This window comes from Poecilia reticulata, unplaced genomic scaffold, assembly GCF_904066995.2.
Source record: "Poecilia reticulata unplaced genomic scaffold, P_reticulata-male-v2 Scaffold_41, whole genome shotgun sequence".
In the NCBI taxonomy this organism is placed as follows: domain Eukaryota; kingdom Metazoa; phylum Chordata; class Actinopteri; order Cyprinodontiformes; family Poeciliidae; genus Poecilia; species Poecilia reticulata.
Genome location: NW_027675139.1, coordinates 134,718 through 158,076, shown reverse-complemented (window position 1 = coordinate 158,076; position 23,359 = coordinate 134,718). Strand labels below are relative to the sequence as shown.

The 23,359-nt window shown below is 41.9% G+C and overlaps 2 long non-coding RNA genes across 3 annotated transcripts; one reads left to right on the top strand and one right to left on the bottom strand.

Moving 5' to 3' along the window:
• Positions 1 to 18,328: 18,328 nt before the first annotated feature.
• LOC145550409 (uncharacterized) lies at positions 18,329 to 18,866 on the top strand. Its single transcript, XR_014086313.1, has 2 exons — positions 18,329 to 18,531; positions 18,654 to 18,866. It is a non-coding gene; the product is annotated as an uncharacterized LOC145550409 (long non-coding RNA).
• LOC145550408 (uncharacterized) lies at positions 18,525 to 23,102 on the bottom strand. 2 transcript variants are annotated; one of them, XR_014086312.1, is made up of 4 exons: positions 22,767 to 23,102; positions 19,346 to 19,608; positions 18,859 to 19,107; positions 18,677 to 18,772 (listed from the first exon to the last, which is right to left on the bottom strand). It is a non-coding gene; the product is annotated as an uncharacterized LOC145550408 (long non-coding RNA). The 2 variants fall into 2 exon arrangements; XR_014086311.1 differs by having other exon boundaries at positions 18,525 to 19,107.
• Between the last annotated feature and the right edge of the window lie 257 nt (positions 23,103 to 23,359).

The following is a 23,359-nucleotide window of genomic DNA, read 5'->3' as shown; positions in this document are numbered from 1 at the left end:
TCTCATAGTCCTTATGCCTCTCCTGTTGTTCTAGTCCATAAAAAGAATGGAGAGTTGCGAATGGTGGTGGATTACCACAGACTGAACAATTTAACTAAGAAAGACGCCATTACCTCGGATAGAGGAGACATTTTCCCTGTTGTCAGGTTCAAAGTGGTTCACCGTGCTGGATCTTAAGAGTGGGTATTATCAGCTGGATGTTGAACCTGCAGATCGACCAAAGACAGCGTTTACTACGCCCTTTGGTACCTGGCAGTTCCGCAGAATGCCACAAGGTTTAACTAACTCCCCAGCCACATTTCAACGAACTATGGAGAAAGTGATGGAAGGAATTAACCTCCAGGAGGTTGTTGCCTTCTTAGATGATATCATATTTTCAAGCTCGGTTGAAGAACATGAGGTGAGGTTAATGAGGGTCCTCCAACGCATTGCTAATTTTGGTCTCAAACTGTCCCCTTCTAAATGCAAATTCTTTCAGACTTCTGTGAAGTATTTGGGGCATGTGATATCTGCACAGGGGATAGAACCTGATCCAGAAAAGGTAGCTGCTGTAAAAGAATGGCCTCGACCTCAAACAGTTAAGGAGCTGCGGTCTTTCTTAGGTTTCACTGGCTATTACCGACGCTTTGTTAGGGATTATGCCAAAGTGGTTAGACCTCTGAATGATTTGTTGAAAGGAGACTGGAGCCCTAGGCATAAAAATTCCAGCTATTGGCCCCGCAAACAGCACATCCACTTGGGACAGATGGGCCCCTATGTGTCAGACTGCATTTGAGCTCATCATTGAAAAGCTAACATCAGCTCCTGTGCTTGCTTTTTCCAACTGGCTTCTCCCTTATCTGCTTCATACAGATGCTAGCTTGACAGGTTTAGGCGCAGCTCTTTATCAGGTTCAGGATGGTCAGATCAGAGTGATAGCTTATGCGAGTCGTGGTCTCTCTAAGAGTGAAAGAAATTATCCTGTGCACAAGTTAGAGTTTCTCGCACTTAAATGGGCGGTCAGTGAGAAGTTCCACGACTATTTGTATGGGGCTAGTTTCAAAGTACTGACAGATAATAATCCTCTAACGTACGTGTTGACCAGTGCTAAGCTTGATGCCACAAGCCATAGGTGGCTTGCAGCACTGTCACTGTACAACTTTGACATTCATTACAAGTCCGGTCAACACAATGCTGATGCTGACGGGCTCTCCAGGAGGCCCCACGAGCCACCTCAAGATGATGATGAGTCTCAAGAGATAGACAGGAGAATCACGACCCTATTGGATCGTGCCAGCCCATCCTCTGATGAGTTTAAGGTTTTGGATAGAGACGTAGTGAACAGCTTGTACATGTGCCTTGGTGTGACCGATGTTGCAGATGCAGGGGATAGGCAGGGAATGGATAGCGAGATACCTGCAGTTGAGCCACTTTTGTGCGATGAAGGTGTTGTCCCAGAGGACCTGGAAGACCCAGTCTTAGGGCCAGGTCTCTCTGCATTGCCTGAAATGTCTAGAGAGGACTGGTATCATTTGCAGAGAAGGGATCATTCTTTGGCTAGAGTTATCCATCTTCTAGAAAATGAACCTGATACTATGACACTAAACATGGTTGAGGAGTCAGAAGTATCTTTACTTCTGCGTGAGGTCAAAACTAGTTTTGGTAGAAGGAGTACTGTACCGTAAAGTTTGCAACCAAAGAGGTCAAGCTTTTAATCAGCTTGTGCTGCCTAGCAGCCACAGAGAAAGAGCTTTTGAAGGTGTCCATACAGAGACAGGGCACATGGGCATAGAAAGAACTCTCGAGCTTGCTAGAGCAAGATTTTTCTGGCCAAAAATGGCTAAGTATATCGAGGCAAAGTGTAAAATCTGTGAAAGGTGTGTGAGAAGAAAGGCAAGGGTGCAGAGAGCATCTAAATTAGTAAACATCAAAGTCAGTGGTCCTCTTGAACTTGTTTGCATGGATTTTTTATCTTTAGAACCTGACTCCAAAGACACTCGAAATATTTTGGTGATAACAGATCACTAAACCAAATATGCCCAGGCATATCCAACCAGAGATCAGACTGCAAAAACTGTTGCTGCAGTGTTGTGGGGGAACTTCATCAGTCACTATGGTTTTCCCCGGAGGCTGCATAGTGATCAGGGAGCCTGCTTTGAGTCTGAAGTTGTGACTGTACTCTGCAAACTTGCTGGAATTTCCAAATCTCGAACTACACCCTACCATCCAAGAGGCAATCCAGTAGAAAGATTTAACAGAACTCTGATCGATCTTTTGGGGACACTGGAGGACAAAAAGGAAAGAAGAATGGAGAAAATATGTCAGGCCCCTGGTGCACACCAGGAATGATGTGACTGGAGAAGCTCCTTTTCTTTTCATGCTTGGCAGAGAACCACGTCTCCCCATGGACATTTGTTTCGGCATCAACCCTCAAGGTTACAACCACAAAACGCATTCACAGTATGTGAGAGACCTAAAGAAAAGACTTAAACATGCTTATGAGTTGGCCTCCAAAAATGCAGAGAAGAGAATGTTGCTGAACAAAACGCGCTGGGATGCCAAAGTGACTGCCATGCCCTTGGAAATAGGTGACATAGTTCTTATAAGGAATCTGAGTCTAAGAAAGAAACACAAGATTTCTGACAAGTGGGAAGCCATTGTTCATATTGTTGTCAAACAGCCTGACGAAAGTATCCCAGTCACGCCGGAGGATGGAGAGGGCAGAGAGAGGGTTCTGCATCGAGACATGCTTCTCCCCTGCGGATTCCTACCAGCAGCTTGGAGACCAGATGTTGGAGACGGAGTGGCCCCGAATCCCCTGCTTCACTCTTCAGCGACAAATTAGGAGGACGAATGTGTGATCAACATGTCTAATGTGGTAGAGAATACAGATCAGGAACCACAGGGGGAGGTCGCAGGAACTTCTTTGCAAAGTATGCCACAGTCACAAAATACCCTGAATCCCGATGCTTCTGAGTTCATTTCAGGACAAACAGATTTGGCAGGGTCAGTGGCTGAAGTTAGTCCAGTTTTACCACGTTCAAGATCCCAAAGACGGCGAGTTCAACCAGCCTACCTTAGTGACTGTCAGGTCGGCTCTAAAGTTCATTATCAACCACACAGTTCATGTTCACCGACACAGCAGACACTGGTTTGTAGTTTTTTGGTGTCCTTGCAACAACAACTTGCAGGGTTAGTTCAGTCGCTGACTACTGGTAGTGACGAGGACGTCACATTTTAAGTGGGGGAGGATGTAACCCAGCTGTATTTTATTTGTTTGTTCTGTGTTATTTGCTTTTCTGTATTGTTTTTACTTTATGGGTAGTGTCCCTTTAAGAGCAAGGTACGACATCACTTTACGGCAGCGTTCCGACTGCAGTTACTAGGGAAACTCCCGGGCTTTAGAGTTTCAGAGCTGCTGCGGAGCAGAGACGTGCTAGTCTCTGCTGCCCTTCTGCATAGCCTTGACTTTTTTATGCCTGATATATGATGTTTTCCTGCTAGTGCATTATTGTGGCCGATATTGGGGAAGGGAATGTTACGGAGTGAAGCTTCTTCAAACAAAACGGAGGCTCGTATGTCTTTTACTGAACCTTTCTGTTCAGTTCTTTATTGAAGAGAGAAAACGGCGACAGCTGTTCGCAACCAAGACAACCAAAATATCAGCAAAGCAAGATAGTGACAAAACAAAACCAGATACTTAAGCATTCTTCAAAATAAAAGACTTCTTCTATTCAAATAAATCATGTCTTGCACTTAAATATATTTCACTTCATCCTTGTAATTATATACAATCATGTTCAATTCAATTAATAATAATCATGTAATCTATGCTTAACATATAATTGTAAATCAGTCACTTATCATACTAAACAACATATAAGTGTAAAAAAGTCACAACAGGGAACACTGGGAAGGTGCTCCTGTGCCTGCGGAGGAAGAGAGAGAGGCTGCGGGGTTTCTGTGTCTGTGGACGTCGGCTGCCATCGTCATTCTGGGTCGCCATCCCAGCCAGGACAACCTCTTTCATCGTTTCGTACCCATCAGACACGCACACAAATATAGAGCTCTATATGAAGTTTTTTTTTTTGTTTTTTTTGCTGGCGAGCTTCTTTTAATTTAATTTTATTTTTTACCAAGGACCCTGAAAGGATTCCTTATGACCTAAATGTTTTGTTTTTCTTTTCTCTTTGTGGGTTTTCCAGGAAAACTATGACAAAGTGTTGAAACAAAGTTGGATGTGTTTCAGTCCAGTAATTTGTAATAAATAAACTGGTTGATAGTAAACTGCTGTCTGAACCCGAGTAAATTCTGTTCTTTGGTTACACTTCCATTATTATTTTTGAGATACTTGCATTTACTTTATTTATATGCATATTAAAATCTACCTTTTCTAAATACATTTCACTCAAATATCTAAACTTACTCCAATCTGCCTTATTAAAGTTTAATCTCTCCCCACTCTTTTTATACTCATTTCCAATTATTCCTACCCTTATAATTATAGGATAATGATCACTTCCTACTGTATTTCTTTATCAGTCTTGTGAAGTCTCCGAGAGAAGGTGAAGTCCTTCCCACTTCCTGCGTCACACGCACCTGTGTCCAATTAAATTAGCTGTTAATTGAAAAGAGGTGGGAGAGGAGCAGGAGTTCCTCAGACACGGACAGCAGAACAGACAGTCGCGGCACCACAAATAATACTCACCAGAAGAGTAAGTTTTTATTTAATGTAAAATGTGATGTTTGAATAGAAGCGGGTTTAATGTGCAACTTTACCATTCAATGGGTGAGTTAATGTAACTTTGAAAGCAGAAAACTTTCGAATTCGTAACTTTGTGAAAACACCTGTTTGCTCCACGATAGCTTGCTACCAAGTGGGCTGGTTAGCACATCCAGGGTAGCCCGCCAGCTGCTCGGTTGGTAGCAAGCTACCCTGGATGTGAAACATAACTGTTATGCTTAACAAATACTTACAGTATGTTTGTTGATAACAATTAAAAATTGTTGGAGGTTGTTGCCTTCTTGGATGATATATTTTCAAGCTGGGTTGAAGAACATGAGGTGAGGTTAATGAGGGTCCTCCAACGCATTGCTAATTTTGGTCTCAAACTGTCCCCTTCTAAATGCAAATTCTTTCAGACTTCTGTGAAGTATTTGAAGTATATCTGCACAGGGGATAATAGAACCTGATCCAGCTGCTGTAAAAGAATGGCTACATTAAACAATTCTGTCAATTAAAAATTGATTTCATTTGTCATTGATTGATCAAATTTTTTTTTCAAGAATGTCTCCCTATAGGTGCCCATTGTGCCATCATCGCACTCAAAAACTGGCTGGGCACCTGAAGGCAACTCATGGTGTCAGGAACTTGGAGGAGAGGCGGATCCTCGTCAGCTACGGGACAGGGCGAGTTAACATCAGGGGTCAGCCCTGTCCCGTAGAGGGGTGCGGCTATGCCGCATCCCGACTTGACATCCACCTCTCCTCCAATTTCCACTCGGAGGTGGCCAGGTCGCTCCTTAGTGACTATATTCAAGGCGTCAAAAGCGCGTCACAATCATGCGCCTGGCTGTCCTCCGTGCCGCGACTCCTGCTGTCCGTTGATCACCACGTGGGACATCGACACACTTCAGGTACATTACACTGAATGAAAGGTTCTGAGTGAAACTCTAGAAACTGACTGCATGTTGTTTGGATTGACAGGAACGTGAAAAAAGATTTGACATGATCTAGTAATTATATTTAAATCCTATCTGTGCTAAATATTTAATATTTACATAATTAACGTTATGTTTTTGACTGTTTGGATTTTAATGCAAAGTGGTAATTGTTTTGTAGATTTTCTTTTGATACTATACAATATTTATGTTCTTCAAACTACTTTTCATTCAAAACTTAATTCCTGTCGACATGTGTCAAGTTTATTTTAAACTAGAAATGAAAAATAAACAAGTTAATATTGTAGTAGTTGGATTATCTGTGTGCTTAGATTTTCTAACACTTGGATGTGTGGCTCTCCTTCAGCTTCCACACCTTGACTCCTCTTGTTTTTTGTGTCTTTCTTGTAAGATTTTAGTCTCCTTTCTTCTGCCAGCTAACCAGCAGCTGACTCTTTCTTTTCTCTTTTGTGAGTTCTCTATTTTGACCGGTTTTTTGTCCTCTGTCTTCAGCCGAGTATGTCCCAGCGGCAGTCATGTCATCGAGGAGCGTTCTCACCAGCAGCAGCTCTGAGAATTCCCTGGACATGGCTCCTCTTCAGGTTTGTGATAAAGACTCTTCCTACATCTCAGTTTGATTCTGTCAGAAGCTGTAGAGAAAATACACTGCTCAAAAAAATAAAGGGAACACTTAAACAACACAATGTAAATCAAACTTCTGTGAAATCAAACTGTCCACTTAGGAAGCAACACTGATTGACCCGACGAGGGTCTCTGTTAATCGGTGTTGCTTCCTAAGTGGACAGTTTGATTTCACAGAAGTATGACTTACTTGGAGTTGTATTGTGGTGGTCCCTTTATTTTTTTTGAGCAGTATACTTTTTCAGTTTTTTCATAAGTTTGTGTGCAGTTTGTTCATGAACCAGAATATGTTGAGAAAAGTCGAGCTCATACCACTTCCCCATGCTGGAGATTTTTAGTTTAATAGTAATAATAAATAAAATTACACAGGGGACATCAAGACCCAACAGTAGAGTCAGACGGTAATAAAATTAATCTGGTTGTGTGTTATTGTCCTGCAAACTTTGCTTTAATTCTACTTTTTTCTATTTAATCATTTAATCACATTTAATCACTTGACATCCACCTCCCCTCAAAGCCCACTCCCAGGTGAGACTTGTGGATTCAAGTTGGCCCACTATGCAGCTGAAGGACTTGAACCACAACTTCAAGCGGTGGATCAGGCTCTTGGAGCAGGTATGGAAAAATCGATGACCACATTCAATGACCTACCTGTGTTCTCCTTTCCTGCAGGACTGACCTGCTTCTGGTATTGACTCCTTCCCTTCCGGTAGTCTGGCTGCCATTCCCCGCTGGTTGAGTGGCTGACGTCCGGGAGCGGTGGGTCCTGCTGGGGAATGGTCCCGGCAGGACCCGCCGCTCCCTGATGGAGGCGGTATCCCAGCGGGCGTGAGCGCTGGGAGACGGCAGCCATTGGGAGCGAAGGGTCCTGCTGGGGAATGGTCCCGCAGGACCCGCCTCTCCCTGTTGGCGGCCGTCTCCCAGCGAAGAATGGCAGCCAGACTACCAGAAGGGAACGAGTCAATACCAGAAGTGGTTCAGAAACTACCACCAGGGACTGAGAGCTTGGAGCCATGGGAGGTACCCACAGAGCCATAGGTCCAGGAGGGACCTGCCTCTGCTCCAGAGCCCGCCGTCCAGGAGGGACCTTCCTCTGCTCCAGAGCCCGCCGTCCAGGAGGGACCTTCCTCTGCTCCAGAGCCCGCCGTCCAGGAGGGACCTTCCTCTGCTCCAGAGCCCGCCGTCCAGGAGGGACCTTCCGCTGCTCCAGAGCCCGCCGTCCAGGAGGGACCTTCCTCTGCTCCAGAGCCCGCCGTCCAGGAGGGACCTGCCTCTGCTTCAGAGCCCGCCGTCCAGGAGGGACCTGCCGCAAAACTTATGTCCCCTCCTCCTGTCCGATGACTGCAGTCCGTTAGAACTTTTTTGTCCAGCGTCGACGACGACGGTAGACAGTAGAGGAGGCGGACGAGCAACTTGAAGTTCTACTTTAAGGAAGTAGAACTTCCTTGAACTTTGTACGAGTGGCTTTTGTAACCATTTGTTTTTTGTTTTTTTTGTCATGTGAATTTCCCCTGCACTTAATTTTTTTCTATTCCACTTATTAGGTTTGAAGTCTTTTTTTTTTTTTTTTTTTTACGTTTTTGCACCTTATTTTCTTTAATATTTTGCACTTTATTATAGTCCATCGAGTCTTTGTGTTTTATTTTTTCATACAAGTACTTGCATTTCCTTTTTTGCACTTGTATTTTGAGTCTTTGTGTTTTTTTTAATACATGTACTTACCATGTCCTTTTTTTTGCAATTTATTTATAAATAAAAAATGTGTCAAAATCAAAACTCTATCATTTAAAATGGCAACCATCCGGCAGCCTTGTGTCGTGTTGGGTAAGTCACTTCCTTCCTTTCCAAGACTTTTTTTTTGTACATGAAGGGTTCTCTGCTCTGAGCATGCCGACCTCGAACCGGGGACTCCCTGCCGGCAGTGGCGGAGCTAGACTTTTAAAGTTGGGGGGGCCAGGACTACCTCTGGGGGCAAAATTTTAAATGTGTGTGTGCACATATATATAATTTAAAAAAATAACAACTGAATATTTGGTTAGTTTTTAAGCCCCTCTGTCATTTGACATGTTATAATTAACACCTTTGACTGGCGCACATGGAGACATGATACGCAGAGTTGATCGCAGAGGAAACTAAAATCAATCAAATTAAAGATCCTTTCTGAATATCATCTCATGGACACTGAACTAAATGCGTCTTTCTGACCGGGAGCTGACAGCGTGTTGAAGAGTTATGGACACCTTGGTTAGGAAGCTCTGATTGGACAGGTAATTTGACGGGTAACAATATTTCGGGTCGCACCAGAATTATTTGCCTGATGGTGGTTCGGGCTTCTGATGAGTTTACATTTAATGAGTTTGGAGCACACAGAGAAAACCTAAAGAGAATGTGATCTACTTATTGTAGTTTATGTAGAGGAATAACAGCTGACTGTTGAGAGAGGAAAGAAATTAAAGTGCAGATCCGTTAGGCAGAAACAAGCGCAGAGCGCTGGGCAATAAATGCACTTAAATGCTCCAATTAATCACACATGAGATGACAAACGCCAAATATACAATATATAGTTACACTGCTTACGTTAATGGTGTTTTAAAAACAAAACCAGTAAAAACTTAACCTAGTTAATATGCCAGATTCCCTCCTGACCTCATCTTGATGAGAACAGAGAGCAGTTCGCTGGTTTCTGTCCAGACTGTGATCAGCTGACCACTTGGTGCGCAGACAGTTTCATCTTTACGCACAGAGAACATCGTGGAGCTCATTATTAATCAGACTAAGAACAACATCAGTCAGAGGATCATCTCTGATCTGGACGATTTAACGGACCAGAGACTTTGGAGCTCCTAGCGCAGCTGATCCGCTTCTGCTGAGTTTTTCTCCCGCAGAGGGAAGTGATGCGGGATCAGGAAACGATCAGAGTTCTGTCGTCTTCTAATCACGTCATTTAGTGAAATGTTACCTGATTTCAAAAACGTTCTAGCAGAGAAATAATAAATGTTTCGTTTGATGACTACAAATTGCAAATAATTTTTTTTTTCTTTGACAGACAACAAAAAAACTCCAGCGCCACCTCTGCTCCAAACTACGAACATTGTCGGCCCCTCTTCGGTTTTTTCTCTTTTTTGCGGAGGATCAATAAATAACTTATTGGTGTTTTACAACCACCAGGTATGAAGCGCTTTAGCCTTTGAGTTGCACCACAGCGCAGCATAACTGAAACACCCAGGAGAAGAATATCAGCTTGTTGTTATGAGTATAAAGGAGGCTGGTATCGCGCCTGATAAAAATCTATTTATTTATGTCATCACATGGACTTATATAAAGTTTTATACATTTTCTTTTGATATATTTATTATTGTTTTTCTTCTTTAGATATTAGGTTGGCTTAGAATGATTCCAAATAATGTGCAGGAATAACCTGGTGCTGTTACATGTCAATCATCTGGGGGGGCCACTGGGGGGCCAATCAGATGACAGGGGGGGCACTGGCCCCCCCTCTGGCTACTGGACCACTTTGCTGATGGGGTCGGTGCAAGATTGTTTGGCGACTCAATGTAAAATGCCACGCAATGGCGGCAAATGCTCCTTGGGGTTCGGGGGAGTCAACAGCCATTTCGTGGCATTTGAACGGGGAATGAGGGAGCGTTTTGAGCCATGCGGTGGCATGTGTAGTAACATGCAAAATCCACCGAGTGGCGCTCTTGTCTTTGACGATCTGGATTTCGGCGTGGGGCTGCGCGGAGGTTTTGGGTTCAGCCATTGGGGTTTATTTCGGCCATGAGGTGTCATGGTGTTTCCCGGGTCCCGTCAAGTGGGGATTTGGGCTCGTGGGGTTCTACGGGGTCGTTAGGGAGCATGTTTAGCCATATGGAAACCTTTGGTTATTTTCCAAAGGGTGTGTTTGTGGGGTGAACTGATGCGGGTGGGTGGGGGTGTGTGTGAGAGGCCAACCATGGGGGATGTTTTGGCCCTGCGCACGTCGACCTCCGAAGAGCGGAGGAGCCATTATGGCTTTGGGGGAGGGGGGGGATTTTTAACCCCCCGCCCTCGATCGTGACGCGTGGCATACGCTACACATCTTAATTTCGGACCGTAAATTATTTCATTTTGGATTTTTTAATTTAATTTTAAACCAGATTTGTTTTTTGTTTTATATTAGCTCAGGTCAATGCTATGCCATAGAAGGTTAAAGAACTGTAAAAAAGCAAAATCCGAAAATGTTTTTTTTTGGGTTAATATTTTCAAATGAATAAAATGTAAATGAGTGAGTTACTAAAATGCAAACTCAAAGTGTTATGCAACATGCAAAAAGTCAACAAAATGTTAGATTAATATATGTTTTAAAAGTTGAGAACTAAAACAGGAACCAAATTTAATAAAAGGTAAAATGAATAAAAGGTAGATATTACTGAAACGTTAATAAAATGTAAAATTAGAAATGTTAAGATACTATCCTTTAATGTCAATGAAGCAATAAGGAATAATGCGTAAAATGATCTATTAGTACGTTAAACCAAACTTGTTTGAAATTTTAAGGTAATATTTAAAAGTTAATGAACCACAGAAAGGATGCAATGTTAAATGAAATGGCAAGAAAAGCTTAGAAGTGATGAATATGGAAAGGCACAGAACATACAACTAATTCTAAACAGCAAACCAATAAATCAGGATCAAGGCAGCACAGTCAAAATATACTGGTATGAATGAACTATGATGAGGAAACAAGTAAAGATGCTTTCTAAGTAAAATGTAATAATAGTAATAAAATTTAATCATATCAGTCTCTCTATAGCGAGACCTATCAACGTCAAATCAGTTTCTGCGTGTGTCCAGATGTTGAGCCGGCGCAGCTCGATGGGAAACCCTGACAGGCCCGCGAGGCTTCAGTGGCGTTTCAGCTGTAAACTGGTCCACCAATCGTGGAAGGTGCCCACAGTCTCACATCCCGGCACACCCAGAAAGGATTGGACTTCATTCTGCAACACAAAAAACACAACAAGAAGGGAAATCAATGGATTATATAAAGAAATTTAAAGTGAAGGAAAGCATCTATTTTCGTCACTAGATACTAGTACTGCCCTTAAACTCTGGAAAGCTGAAGTTCCACGGTCGTCTTTTGGTTCTGGGAAACCATCTGATAGGCAGGTGGGGTTCTATTGGTACCGCTGCTCTTCTCTATGTTGGAGGTGATGCACTGAACAGCCAAGGACCTCAGGCAGGGAGCAGCAGAATCCACAGGTGATGAGGAGAGCAAGGAGGACGATTCTTTCAGATTGTGCATCATCATAATGTTTTTTCTTTCTTTTTTTTAAAAGGCTGCTCCTTGAAGCTGAAGATCAGGTTTTTTTAATATACTAAGCCAATAGAGGATCAATATATCAATAGCATCTGTTATTTAAGTTCTCCTCTTAATAATAGTTAAAGAAATGCTTAAATTAAGTAACACATTTTAACCTTCAAAAATAGCTTTGCTTGTTTTAAGTGTAGCCATATTCATAGGATCAGACAAACCAAACAAAAAATCATGTAAAGGATCAGATTATGAAATGAATGTGCAAAACTGCCCACAGTCATGCTTTAGCAAAGGAATATCATTTGAAATGTAAGCGAAGCTCTCGATTTACCGGTCGATCTACGTTCCCACCCTCATCTATGGTCATGAGCTTTGGGTCATGACCGAAAGAACGAGATCACGGGTACAAGCGGCCGAAATGGGTTTCCTCCGCAGGGTGGCTGGGCTCTCCCTTAGAGATAGGGTGAGAAGCTCGGTCATCCGGGAGGGACTCAGAGTAGAGCCGCTGCTCCTCCACGTTGAGAGGAGCCAGTTGAGGTGGCTCGGGCATCTGGTAAGGATGCCTCCTGGACGCCTCCCTGGTGAGGTGTTCCGGGCACGTCCCACCGGGAGGAGGCCTCGGGGAAGACCCAGGACACGCTGGAGGGATTACGTCTCTCGGCTGGCCTGGGAACGCCTTGGGATTCCCCCGGAGGAGCTGGAAGAAGTGGCTGGGGAGGGAAGTCTGGGCCTCCCTTCTGAAGCTGCTGCCCCCGCGACCCGACCCCGGATAAGCGGAAGAAAATGGATGGATGGATGGATGGATGGATGGATAAGTATATGAATTATCCCTAATAGAAACTTTACCAGAAAATTTAAACCCTCTATAAATCTTTTGCTTTTGTTATTTTAATTAAATTCAGTCATATAGTCCTCATTTAACAATAAGAAGTAACCCGCTATACTAAAGGCTTGTAACATATTGTCAATAGTGTGAAAAGGTAATGATACGTGTTAATTTAAGATCTTTTGTAATATATTCCATTCATGTCATAAAAGATAACCCTGTTTTGTCTCAAACCAAAACTGTAAATTATGATTATGAGAAATGTTTAGACATTTTAGACAGACCTTGAATCAATAGTTACATATTGCACTAGATCTTTAGCTTAATTCTGTCAATCTGTTTGACCCGCTTTAAGCAGTTCCATAATTGCTCATTTGTAAATCCCAATTTAGACCAATTTACTTTGAATCTTTGTATTTTTCTTCTCATTTTAAAACCTCATGTAATTAGCCTGTTTTGTTTTTTTTACAAGAATAAAGTTAACCCTGTCACTCCATATTTAACTGACTTCATGGTTTTAAATCCCAAAAGATTGGTTCTTTCGAAACCCTTCTATAAAATATTTATTTAACTGAATTACCCTCTTTTGTAGTGTTTATCATAAATATCAATGTTTTTGGCAGTTTTGGGGAGAAATTTGATACAACTAGATTTATTAAATTATATAATTTTCAGGTTAGACCTTTCTGCATGACTTGGTTAAACAGATTATTTTGAATTATAGCCAGAGAGAAGCAAACAATTTATTCCCTGTTTTAAACAACTCTATTTTGTAGAAATCTATTTGACACATGACATCATTGTTAATTTTAATGTATACAATTCAGAATATTCAGTATTACTTTGGAAACTCATTCGAATAGTTAAAACATTTGTGAATTTTGATTTAACCTCTTTTATATTTTGCTGAAGCCCAAAACTGAAAAATTTCTCAATAGATCAGATTAACTCACAATTTGTAGATTAGATTAATTCCATGCATCTCCCCGTTTCTGTATTGAAACACTGTTTAAGTGTTTCGGTACAGAAACTCCCAAGAAACCCACTCAAATCATTTAGCCCACATTTCTTTCATTGCTAACTATAACAGTTGGGTTTAATTTGAACAGGGTGTTTACACCTCAGTGAAAGAATTGAATATTTGGTTGACAATATGTGCAGTAAACCCATCATTTGGTTCAGTAATTTTCTGAAGAGTATTTTTCCTAAGATTTGAAATGGATTCAAATAAACTTAAATCAAAACTTGAGATACTAGTCCTGCTGCATGATGTGGTAAATGACATCAAGAGGGAGGTGACCCTCAGGTGGTTGGCAGCGCTACGGGCATCGAACCCTCATGTTCCTTTGGTGACGACCTGGGACCGGGAAGCCCTGGATCAGGAGGTGACCGGCCCGGGACCCTCGAGCTTCTCCTCGAGACCTTTGTGTTCAATGGACCTTAAGCTTGGTAAGGTCCATTGCACTGAATGAAAGGTTCTGAGTCAGAAACTCTAGAAACTGACTGCATGTTTGTTTGGACCCAGCCAGCTGCCTCCAGGCTGGAATAGATGGAATCAGGACCGGGGTTCTGCAGCTGTGACCAATAAACCATCGTCTCTTCTGACATATGCTGGAGACATGACTCGGTCCATAAATCAGAACAGCTTGAAGGTGCTGGGACGAGGGTAAGTCCCACAATTTAAGCCTCCTTCAAAGTACACAGGTATTACAAAATGAAATATGTGAAGGAAAAACAGTTTTAGATAAACTAGTATTAAAAAAAATCACTAATATGTAACATGTTTTGGACTGTTTTACTATCAATGTGTTTGATAGGTGAGCTACTGGGCGTTGACTACCTTCTAAGTCAAACAGGAAAGCCACTGAAACTCAGAACAGACAGATGTTCTGCTGGAAGGTGTGGAGGCAAATGTAGCGGAGGAAGATGAAGGCTTTGTGGACGAGGAAGCTTGGGACTTTCTAGTATCGGAGCTAGACGATGAGACCCTTTTCTCTGCTACATCACAGCTCGAATCCTCCACCCAGCCTGGCATTGCTGTGCCTATGTCAGAGGTGGGCATTCTTAGTAAGCTGTAGAATTGAAGAAAAATAAAAAATAACTTCAACATTTTTTGTTGTTTTCTCAGGGTTTAGATGAGGTCGGTGTACCTGCAAGGCATCAAGAGAAATTGAACATTGGGAGGTTTTGGTCCCCCAAGAAGAGGCAGGAATTTACTCCTGGGGTTGAGAGTGTGAAGAGGCATGCTTTAACCACTCCAGCCCCATCTGCCCAATGGCCAGACTGCTGCCGCCTGGTGGAGACCATCTTTGTCCGGCTGTGCAATATCCGTCGTAGTCCAAAGAAAAGAGGGGCAGGCACAGTCTCCAGGTGGGATTTAATCCTTCAAGAGTAAAGGAAGATCAGGCAGCTCGTTCTGGCAAATGGAGCCGTGATGGGGCAGACAAACTTGCAGCTAGTGGATGTGAGCTACACCACCCTGGTTCAGTGGCATAACAGAAGGGTCAAAAGGCAAGAAACCGCTGTGGTACTTCAAGGGTTAAACCTTCCCAGCCGCTTTTCTGTTGCTGCTGACCCACTTCTGCCTGCAAATATACGTCCGCATTACGGCGTACCACATTCAGGGCCACTGCATTCGTACAGGCTACCATCCAACACTGTGGGGCAGTCAAAATAAAAAAAAGCTACAATTCACTGATGGGACAAATCCATCAGGACAGCAGCAGCTTCTCCCTGCCCCACCCAAAAGGCCTCAGCTAGTGGCAATTACTCCAGTGGCACCACAGGGATCCGTTATCCTCACTACCCAACAGCAACAGAGTTTGTGGAGCCTCTCCACCCCTCCTCCACATGCTTATGCTGTGGCCCCTGCTCTGGACTCTGCTGTGGCCCCTGCTCAACCTGGTAGAGAACCTCAAAAACTGACACGCAAAGTTTTGCACAACACATGCAAAAAATGCGGGCAGTTTAGAATAGCTGAAACAGGACACAGCCAATATAGGGGGCAAATTTACTGTCCCTCTAATGAAAGTCTCACTTTCACCTCCCAGTGAGCTGAATTTGTTCCAGCAGTGGCTGGAACAAATAAAAAAAATAAATGTTTTCTTTACTTTAAATAACTTCACAAACTGTTTCTTATAGTTTTTATTTAGTTCACAGAGTGATATTTATTTAGTTTTAGGTTGATTGATGTCATTGTGTACACCAAGTAATTCAACAAACCATAGTGTAAAAGGTTTCAAGTCCTTCAGCAAACCACACATTTCTTGGTTTAAGAAAGAAATGGGAGACTTCAATGGAAATGTGTTGCATCCAAATGCTACAATGTTTTTGGACTAACTAAAAATGTTTAATTCACCGTCTTAATTGTTGATGAATAAATATTTGGTTCTTTGAAATCGATAAGGTCTATGGTCTTTTACTGTGAGTAAATGTTAGCTGCTTCCAATTCTGAATTATTGGTCATAATTTCACTTCACTAAAAAAGTACTTAAGGAAAGACACTTTAAATAATATTTTGGTTTCAGTCATTGTTTAGCTGTGAAAAATGTAAATAAGCACTGGGTATGATTACGGACATTAAAATATACTGTATATAGCATACAGTATAATTTAACATCAATTTGACTATATTGGTAGAATATAAAAAATTAAGGAATTCATCAGTTTTAAAACGAAAGCCTTTTATTACAAAGTGTTGCGTTTTACTTTACAGTACTACACCATCTGTACAAAAAAGCATTTAAAATGTTTTCAAGATACAAAAAAACAAACAAACAGTCATTACTTCATAACACCTAAACATTGATTGTGCGAAATCTTTTCACTAAAACATAGTATGGCGACTGGTAGGATCGAACTCACGACTCTGGGATCGGCCTCACTCTTCCCCTTCCTCACCCTTTCAATGGGCGAGTTAATGTAACTTTGAAAGCAGAAAACGTTCGAATTCGTAACAGTGTGGAAACGCCTGTTTGCTCCACGATAGCTTGCTACCAAGTGGGCTGGTTAGCACATCCAGGGTAGCCCGCCAGCTGCTCGGTTGGTAGCAAGCTACCCTGGATGTGACACATAACTGTTATGCTTAACAAATACTTACAGTACGTTTGTTAACAATTAAAAATTGTTGGAGGTTGTTGCCTTCTTAGATGATATATTTTCAAGCTGGGTTGAAGAACATGAGGTGAGGTTAATGAGGGTCCTCCAACGCATTGCTAATTTTGGTCTCAAACTGTCCCCTTCTAAATGCAAATTCTTTCAGACTTCTGTGAAGTATTTGAAGTATATCTGCACAGGGGATAATAGAACCTGATCCAGCTGCTGTAAAAGAATGGCTACATTAAACAATTCTGTCAATTAAAAATTTATTTCATTTGTCATTGATTGATCAAATTCTTTTTCAAGAATGTCTCCAAGATGCCCCATCTGCCATCACCGAACAACAAAACTGGCTGGGCATCTAAGGATGGAGCATGGTGTTGGGAACTTGGGTCAGGGCGCGTTAACATCAGGGGACAGCCCTGTCCTGTAGAGGGGTGCAGCTATGCCGCATCCCGACTTGACATCCACCTCTCCTCCAAGTTCCACTCCGAGTTGCCCAGTGCGCTGCTTAGCGATGTTCGTGAAGAAATTAAGAGGCACGTAACCATCATGCGCCTGGCGGTCCTCCGTGCCGCGACTCCTGCTGTGCCGTTGATTACCACGTGGGACATCGAAGCACTTGAGCTACATTACACTGAATGAAAGGTTCTGAGTCAGAAACTCTAGAAACTGACTGCATGTTTGTTTGGATCGACAGGAACGTGAAAAAAGATTTGACATGATCTAGTAATTATATTTAAATCCTATCTGTGCTAAATATTTAATATTTACATAATTAACGTTATGTTTTTGACTGTTTGGATTTTAATGCAAAGTGGTAATTGTTTTGTAGATTTTCTTTTGATACTATACAATATTCATGTTCAAACTACTTTTCATTCAAAACTTAATTCTCCAAGATGCCCCATCTGCAAACACCTTGCATCAAAACTGGCTCGCCATCTGAAAACGGCTCATGGTGTTGAGAACTTGGAGGAGAGGCGGATCCTCGTCAACTACGGGTCAGGGCGAGTAAACATCAGGGGACAGCCCTGTCCCGTAGAGGGGTGGGAGACAGGAGTTCCTCAGACACAGACAGCAGAATAGAGTCGCAGCACCACAAATATACTCACAAAAAGGGTTAATGAGGGTCCTCCAACGCATTGCTAATTTTGGTCTCAAACTGTCCCCTTCTAAATGCAAATTCTTTCAGACTTCTGTGAAGTATATCTGCACAGGGGATAATAGAACCTGATCCAGCTGCTGTAAAAGAATGGCTACATTAAACAATTCTGTCAATTAAAAATTGATTTCATTTGTCATTGATTGATCAAATTCTTTTTCAAGAATGTCTACATCTAGATGCCCCATCTGCCATCACCGAACAACAAAACTGGCTTGGCATCTAAAAACGGCTCATGGTGTGGAGAACTTGGTCAACTACGGGTCAGGGCGCGTTAACATCAGGGGACAGCCCTGTCCCGTAGAGTGGTGCAGCTATGCCGCATCCCGCCTTGACATCCACCTCTCCTCCAAGTTCCACTCCGAGTTGCCCAGTGTGCTGCTTAGCGATGTTCGTGAAGAAATTAAGAGGCACGTAACCATCATGCGCCTGGCGGTCCTCCGTGCCGCGACTCCTGCTGTGCCCTTGATGACCACCTGGGACATCGAAGCACTTGAGCTACATTACACTGAATGAAAGGTTCTGAGTCAGAAACTCTAGAAACTGACTGCATGTTTGTTTGGATCGACAGGAACGTGAAAAAAGATTTGACATGATCTAGTAATTATATTTAAATCCTATCTGTGCTAAATATTTAATATTTACATAATTAACGTTATGTTTTTGACTGTTATTTGGGTAGGAATTGTCCTTGTCCAAATGAGGTCAAAACTGGAGCTGGTGGACCGTAGCAGAAACCCAAAGAAGTGGATGGCGCTTGTGGCACCTGGTTCTGCTCACAGTGGGACCAAGCAGATGATGGTGGCTGATCAGTCTGTGGATACAAGAAGCTGGCAGGAACTGGGGCCTGTGAAAAGTGTCCTTCCTGGTATGATGGAGGATAATGCTGTGTGAAGCCAGCTTTTCCACCAACCCGTTGACTGATCAGTGCCTCGCCTTCACCGTTTTCAGGTTCCTTAAACTCCATGCTTTTATGTCCGTGTTCCACAGGAATGGAGGGGAGCCGTCTCGCTTCTGGGAAGGAGGCGTCAGCCACGGACACCTTCGGAGGAAGTTTCACACCTTGGAGAAGAGAGTCCCTGTCTGTTCTCTTCTGCCGCTCATGTAGCCTGAAAGATAAAAACAGAAATTGTTTCCTTTCAAAGTCAAGCCATCTTTAAAGTGCAATATCTGTTGAAAATAAAGGACTTCTTACCAAGCACACACAGTGGTATTGTTGATGGTGACTAACAACAAGTTGGTCTCGTCCTGTATGGGCTGGGGGTCCTCAAGCAGTTGTTTAATGTGGCAGTATGTTTGAACAATAGACTGCGGGATGGGTAAAACCTTCCCCTTGGTGTCTTTTGGCCGGTTTCTTGCTTGCCGATATTCTTTCAACAGCTTAAGGCAAATGCACTCAGACACTCTGAGTCACAGGTCTCTGGGCAGCCTGGCCATGAAGAGTCTGTGTGACAAACGGGTCATTGAAATAGTAGAAAACACTAAAGTTCATCAACACTGATTTGATTGGAGCAGCAATGAAGTGCAGTAGAAAAGTACTTCTCATTTTGATGAGCTCAGCAAACCCACATTAATCTCCTAAGCTTAAAACTTTACAACGCTGAGAAAAAAAAAATGTATTTGGCTTCCATGAGTGAATATGCAAACAAGTTATCCATTGTGTCAAATATCAGACAGGTTACCTTTCAGCTGCTTGCTGACCAGGTGCAGAGCCACTTTGTTTCCGGGAAGCCCTCCATGGTCCTGGTAACGTGCTCTTCTTGTTTTTTAAGGTGTATTTGGGGGGCTGCTTGTCCATAGCATGCAGGTTAGAATACAGCTGCAAGACATTTTCTACCTCTGTTGTTGACAATGCAGTTATTGTTCTGTTGGGGCTCAAAAGGTTCTCTGCCAAGCTGTCAACTGCCTCCCATCCAGGAAAACCTCTGTAGTCACACCGGGTCTCCTTACAAAATAAGAAATAAAAAAATTGGTACAGATATATACACAGTCATTTCTTTGTTATCTCAAAGAATTTCCTGGAACTTCTGGTTGATCGGACTGGATAATCCATATTTGTACCAAAGGAAAAGGCCAACATGCCACAGAAGAAAAAGAGAAATAACAGTCTAAACCAGTGGTTCCCAACAAGTGCTGCAGAAGCCTTTTAATCATTTAAGTAAGCTGTTTGCAAGCAGGACACTTAAAACATGCAGTGGAGGGGTACATGAGGACCAGACTAGGGAACTACTGGTTTAAATAAAGTAGATTAAAGTATAAAATCAAGTACCGTTTCAGATTTATTAATTAAAAAAACGAGTACCGTGTGAAAGTCCTAGGCACATTCGAACCCTCAAAACCATGAAAGTCCGACTTATCCAGCCTTGCAAGAACAATAGGTGTCAGTGATCTTGTCCACAGCTATATTTATGCTGAGGGTGTGAGGATCTGCTGTTTTCCTCATCGACCGGTAGCATTTAGCTGTGACTCACAATGTTGGAGGCATCGCGTGGCTAAAACTCCTTGATGTCGTTCAAAAAAGATGACATGAACTTGTTGGTTCCCCTGTCCATTGTCGTGGCTGATATTTTGCGAACATGTGGCAGAAATGCTACACTAATCGACTCAGAAATTCTCTGCAGAGAGTCAGTAGAAACGAAAAATGCCATAGAAGCTTCTTCTTCTTCTTCTTCTTGTATTATGGCGGTTGGCAAACAACTTATAGGTGCATTACAGCCACCTTCCAGACTGGAGTATAGATTAGATGGCCTATCGCTATAATCTTCCCATAATATCGGACTTCCTACGAAAACTAAAAATGCTGTCAAATGCTACATCCCCAGACGATCTTTGCAGCAAATTTTTAATATCTAAATCATTTTTATTTCTATTTAACTCTCCAACACCTCTCTTTCCAGACTATACTTATTACATTCTAGAAAAATATGCTGCACCGTTTCCGACTCTCCACAATAACTACACAAACCAGTACTGTGTTTATTAATTATTTTCAGAGTACTATTGAGCCCCGTATGCCCAAACCTTAATCTGGATATAATATCCTCTTTTTATTCCCATTACCTTCCCTACATTCCCCTACTTTTTTTTGAATGCTATAATAAAATCTTGCCTTTTCTTCTCTATCCCATAGTTCCTGCCATTTCTTTTTAATATATATTTTACTTATACTTTTGACCTCATTTCTGCTTATTTTGATATTTACCTCAACACTATCCCTTTTTGTTGCACTCTTAGCAAATTTATCCGCCAACTCATCCTACTATTCCAATATGAGCAGGAATCCAAATTAACTTAACCCTGGACCCATATTTTTTAATTCTAAAAATTAATATTCAATATGATATCTTGTCTCGTTTCTGAATTCTGTTCTAAAATACTTATTAATGCACTACTTGAATCTGAACAAATCAATATTTCTTTTTTCTCGTTTCCTCACTCTATTCTAGAGGCATTAATATAGCCATTAGCTCACCTGTATAAACTGTCAATCTGTCTGTTATTCTTTTATTTTTCATAAGCATCTGTATATACTTGTAAATACTCAGCATATTCTTTATTTTTATACCTTTCCACCTCTTTTTTTCTATTTGTCTGCCTTTTTCCAATAAGCTTAAATCAAATTCAGGTTTTCCACTTAACCAAGATGGAGTATCGGGAATACTCACCACAGGACTAATTAAATAATGATTTATTCCCATCTTACTTATCTCATCGTTTATAATCCATCCAAAACTATTTGACATTTAAAACATCTAATTGGTCGTGGGACATACTCTCTTACATTGTAGGACAAATATCCTAAATAGACTTTTTCTTCATCAAACTCTATCAGGATACTTTTACTGTTGGTTTTTTCTCCATTTTTAAAGGTCTGAAGCCTTCTTACATTTTTTTATTTTTCCTCCTTTGAGATTTGATTTGATTTCCTCATCTGACACCTCCACTGGGATCCCCCAAATCACTCCCTTCCTCCATTTACTTCCTTCTTGTACCACACTCTATATTTTCCCATTTCTCTCATCCTACATGCTCTGTCTTTTTGTTCCTCTGTATTACAACTTACCATTAAGTTTCCATCTCTTAGTACTTTTGCATTAGTGATATCCCCCACTTGATTCTTCAGAATCGTGGAAAGTTATGAGAGGCCCCAAGGGACAAAACCTACAAACTCTCTTTCATTCACTATCAAACTCTCTTTCATTCACTATCAAACTCTCTTTCATTCACTATCAAACTCTCTTTCATTCACTATCAAACTCTCTTTCATTCACTATCGTTTGATTGCAACGGAAGTCAACTTAAAATTTCAGTTTCTGATTGGACCCCAGGCAGAGTAGGCGGGTTTTCGCGGACAGGAAAATAGCTGAGCGGCAGCGACTCACAGAATGACATCGTTAGCGCTCCTACAGTAATGTCAGCAATATCAGAAGAGTTTTGAAGCCGACAGCCAGCATCAGAAACCCCATCTATCAGTGGGAAAAAGCTAGCCGCCACTTCGGAAATGGCAGTAAAGCCAGCCTGCACTTGATTTTAATGTGCGCGACAGCACAAGTTATGGCGCTCTCTTTTCAAAATAAAAGTGGATTTCCGGTTAATATTTGATTCACACGTCAAGTTTCTCTCCGGCGGCTATAAGAGGCTAAAACTTTGTGTTAATTAATTTGCAAAACGACATTATGCATCTGAAATTTTTTTATATATTGTGTAGGCAAAAAAATCCTGTAAAGCACATACGTACAACCTCAGTTAAAATTGGTCTTATAGGTGTCCCTGCGTCATCCTGAAGTGAAAGAATTATTGCTTATGTAATCCGAAAGATTTTTTGCATGTCAAATGTCAGCAATTTTGATAAAGGTAGAACATTTGTGGTTTACAGAATTTTTTTTACCCACATATTAATTTATTTTCAGATATATGATTTCCTTTAGCAAATCAACACAAAGTTTTACATTTTTAAAGCCGCAGGAGAGAAACATGAATCAAACATAAACCGCTCAGTGAAAGAGAGTTTGTAGGTTTTGTCCCTTGGAGCCTCTCATAGAAAGTTTAACTGGACTGATCTCCTCATTAACTCCAACAATCACTTTGAACTCTCTCACTTACCTCTCCATTTCCTCTTCAGACTCATCCCAGCTTTTCACTACTCTTCCCTTCTTTTCTCCACCTGCCGTTGCTGAAGAATTTCCTCTTTTTGAACTCATCCTTTCACTATTCGATGTTTCAGAACTCCCGTCTCTTTCACCATTTCCCCACTCTGGTCCACTCACAGCACAGCTGTGTCTACCCGCCGTAGTCTTCGTCCAAAGTTCGTTCACCAGTCCTCGGGATTTCCCGATAGAGTCTTGAACATTCCCCCGACGCCGACTTCCAGAAGTCCGAGGTATTCTTAACTCTTTATCTTCATCTTCTCCTTTTTCAGTTCTTGATTTCAACTTTTTAACCATCAATTAGCTACTTAGATTCCACCTGCTCAGACGGAACCTCCCACCTTCCTCCATAGAAGCTATTAGCTCTGCGAGGCTGTTAATGTGAGACATGAAGTCACGTGGGACTTTCGAGGGGCGTTTCTGGGCGGAGCTTGGTAAGGTCCATTTCACTGAATGAAAGGTTCTGAGTCAGAAACTCTAGAACAGTGTTTCTCAACCCTGGTCCTCAATGCCCCTGCTCTGCATGTTTTAGATGTGCCTCTATTCCAG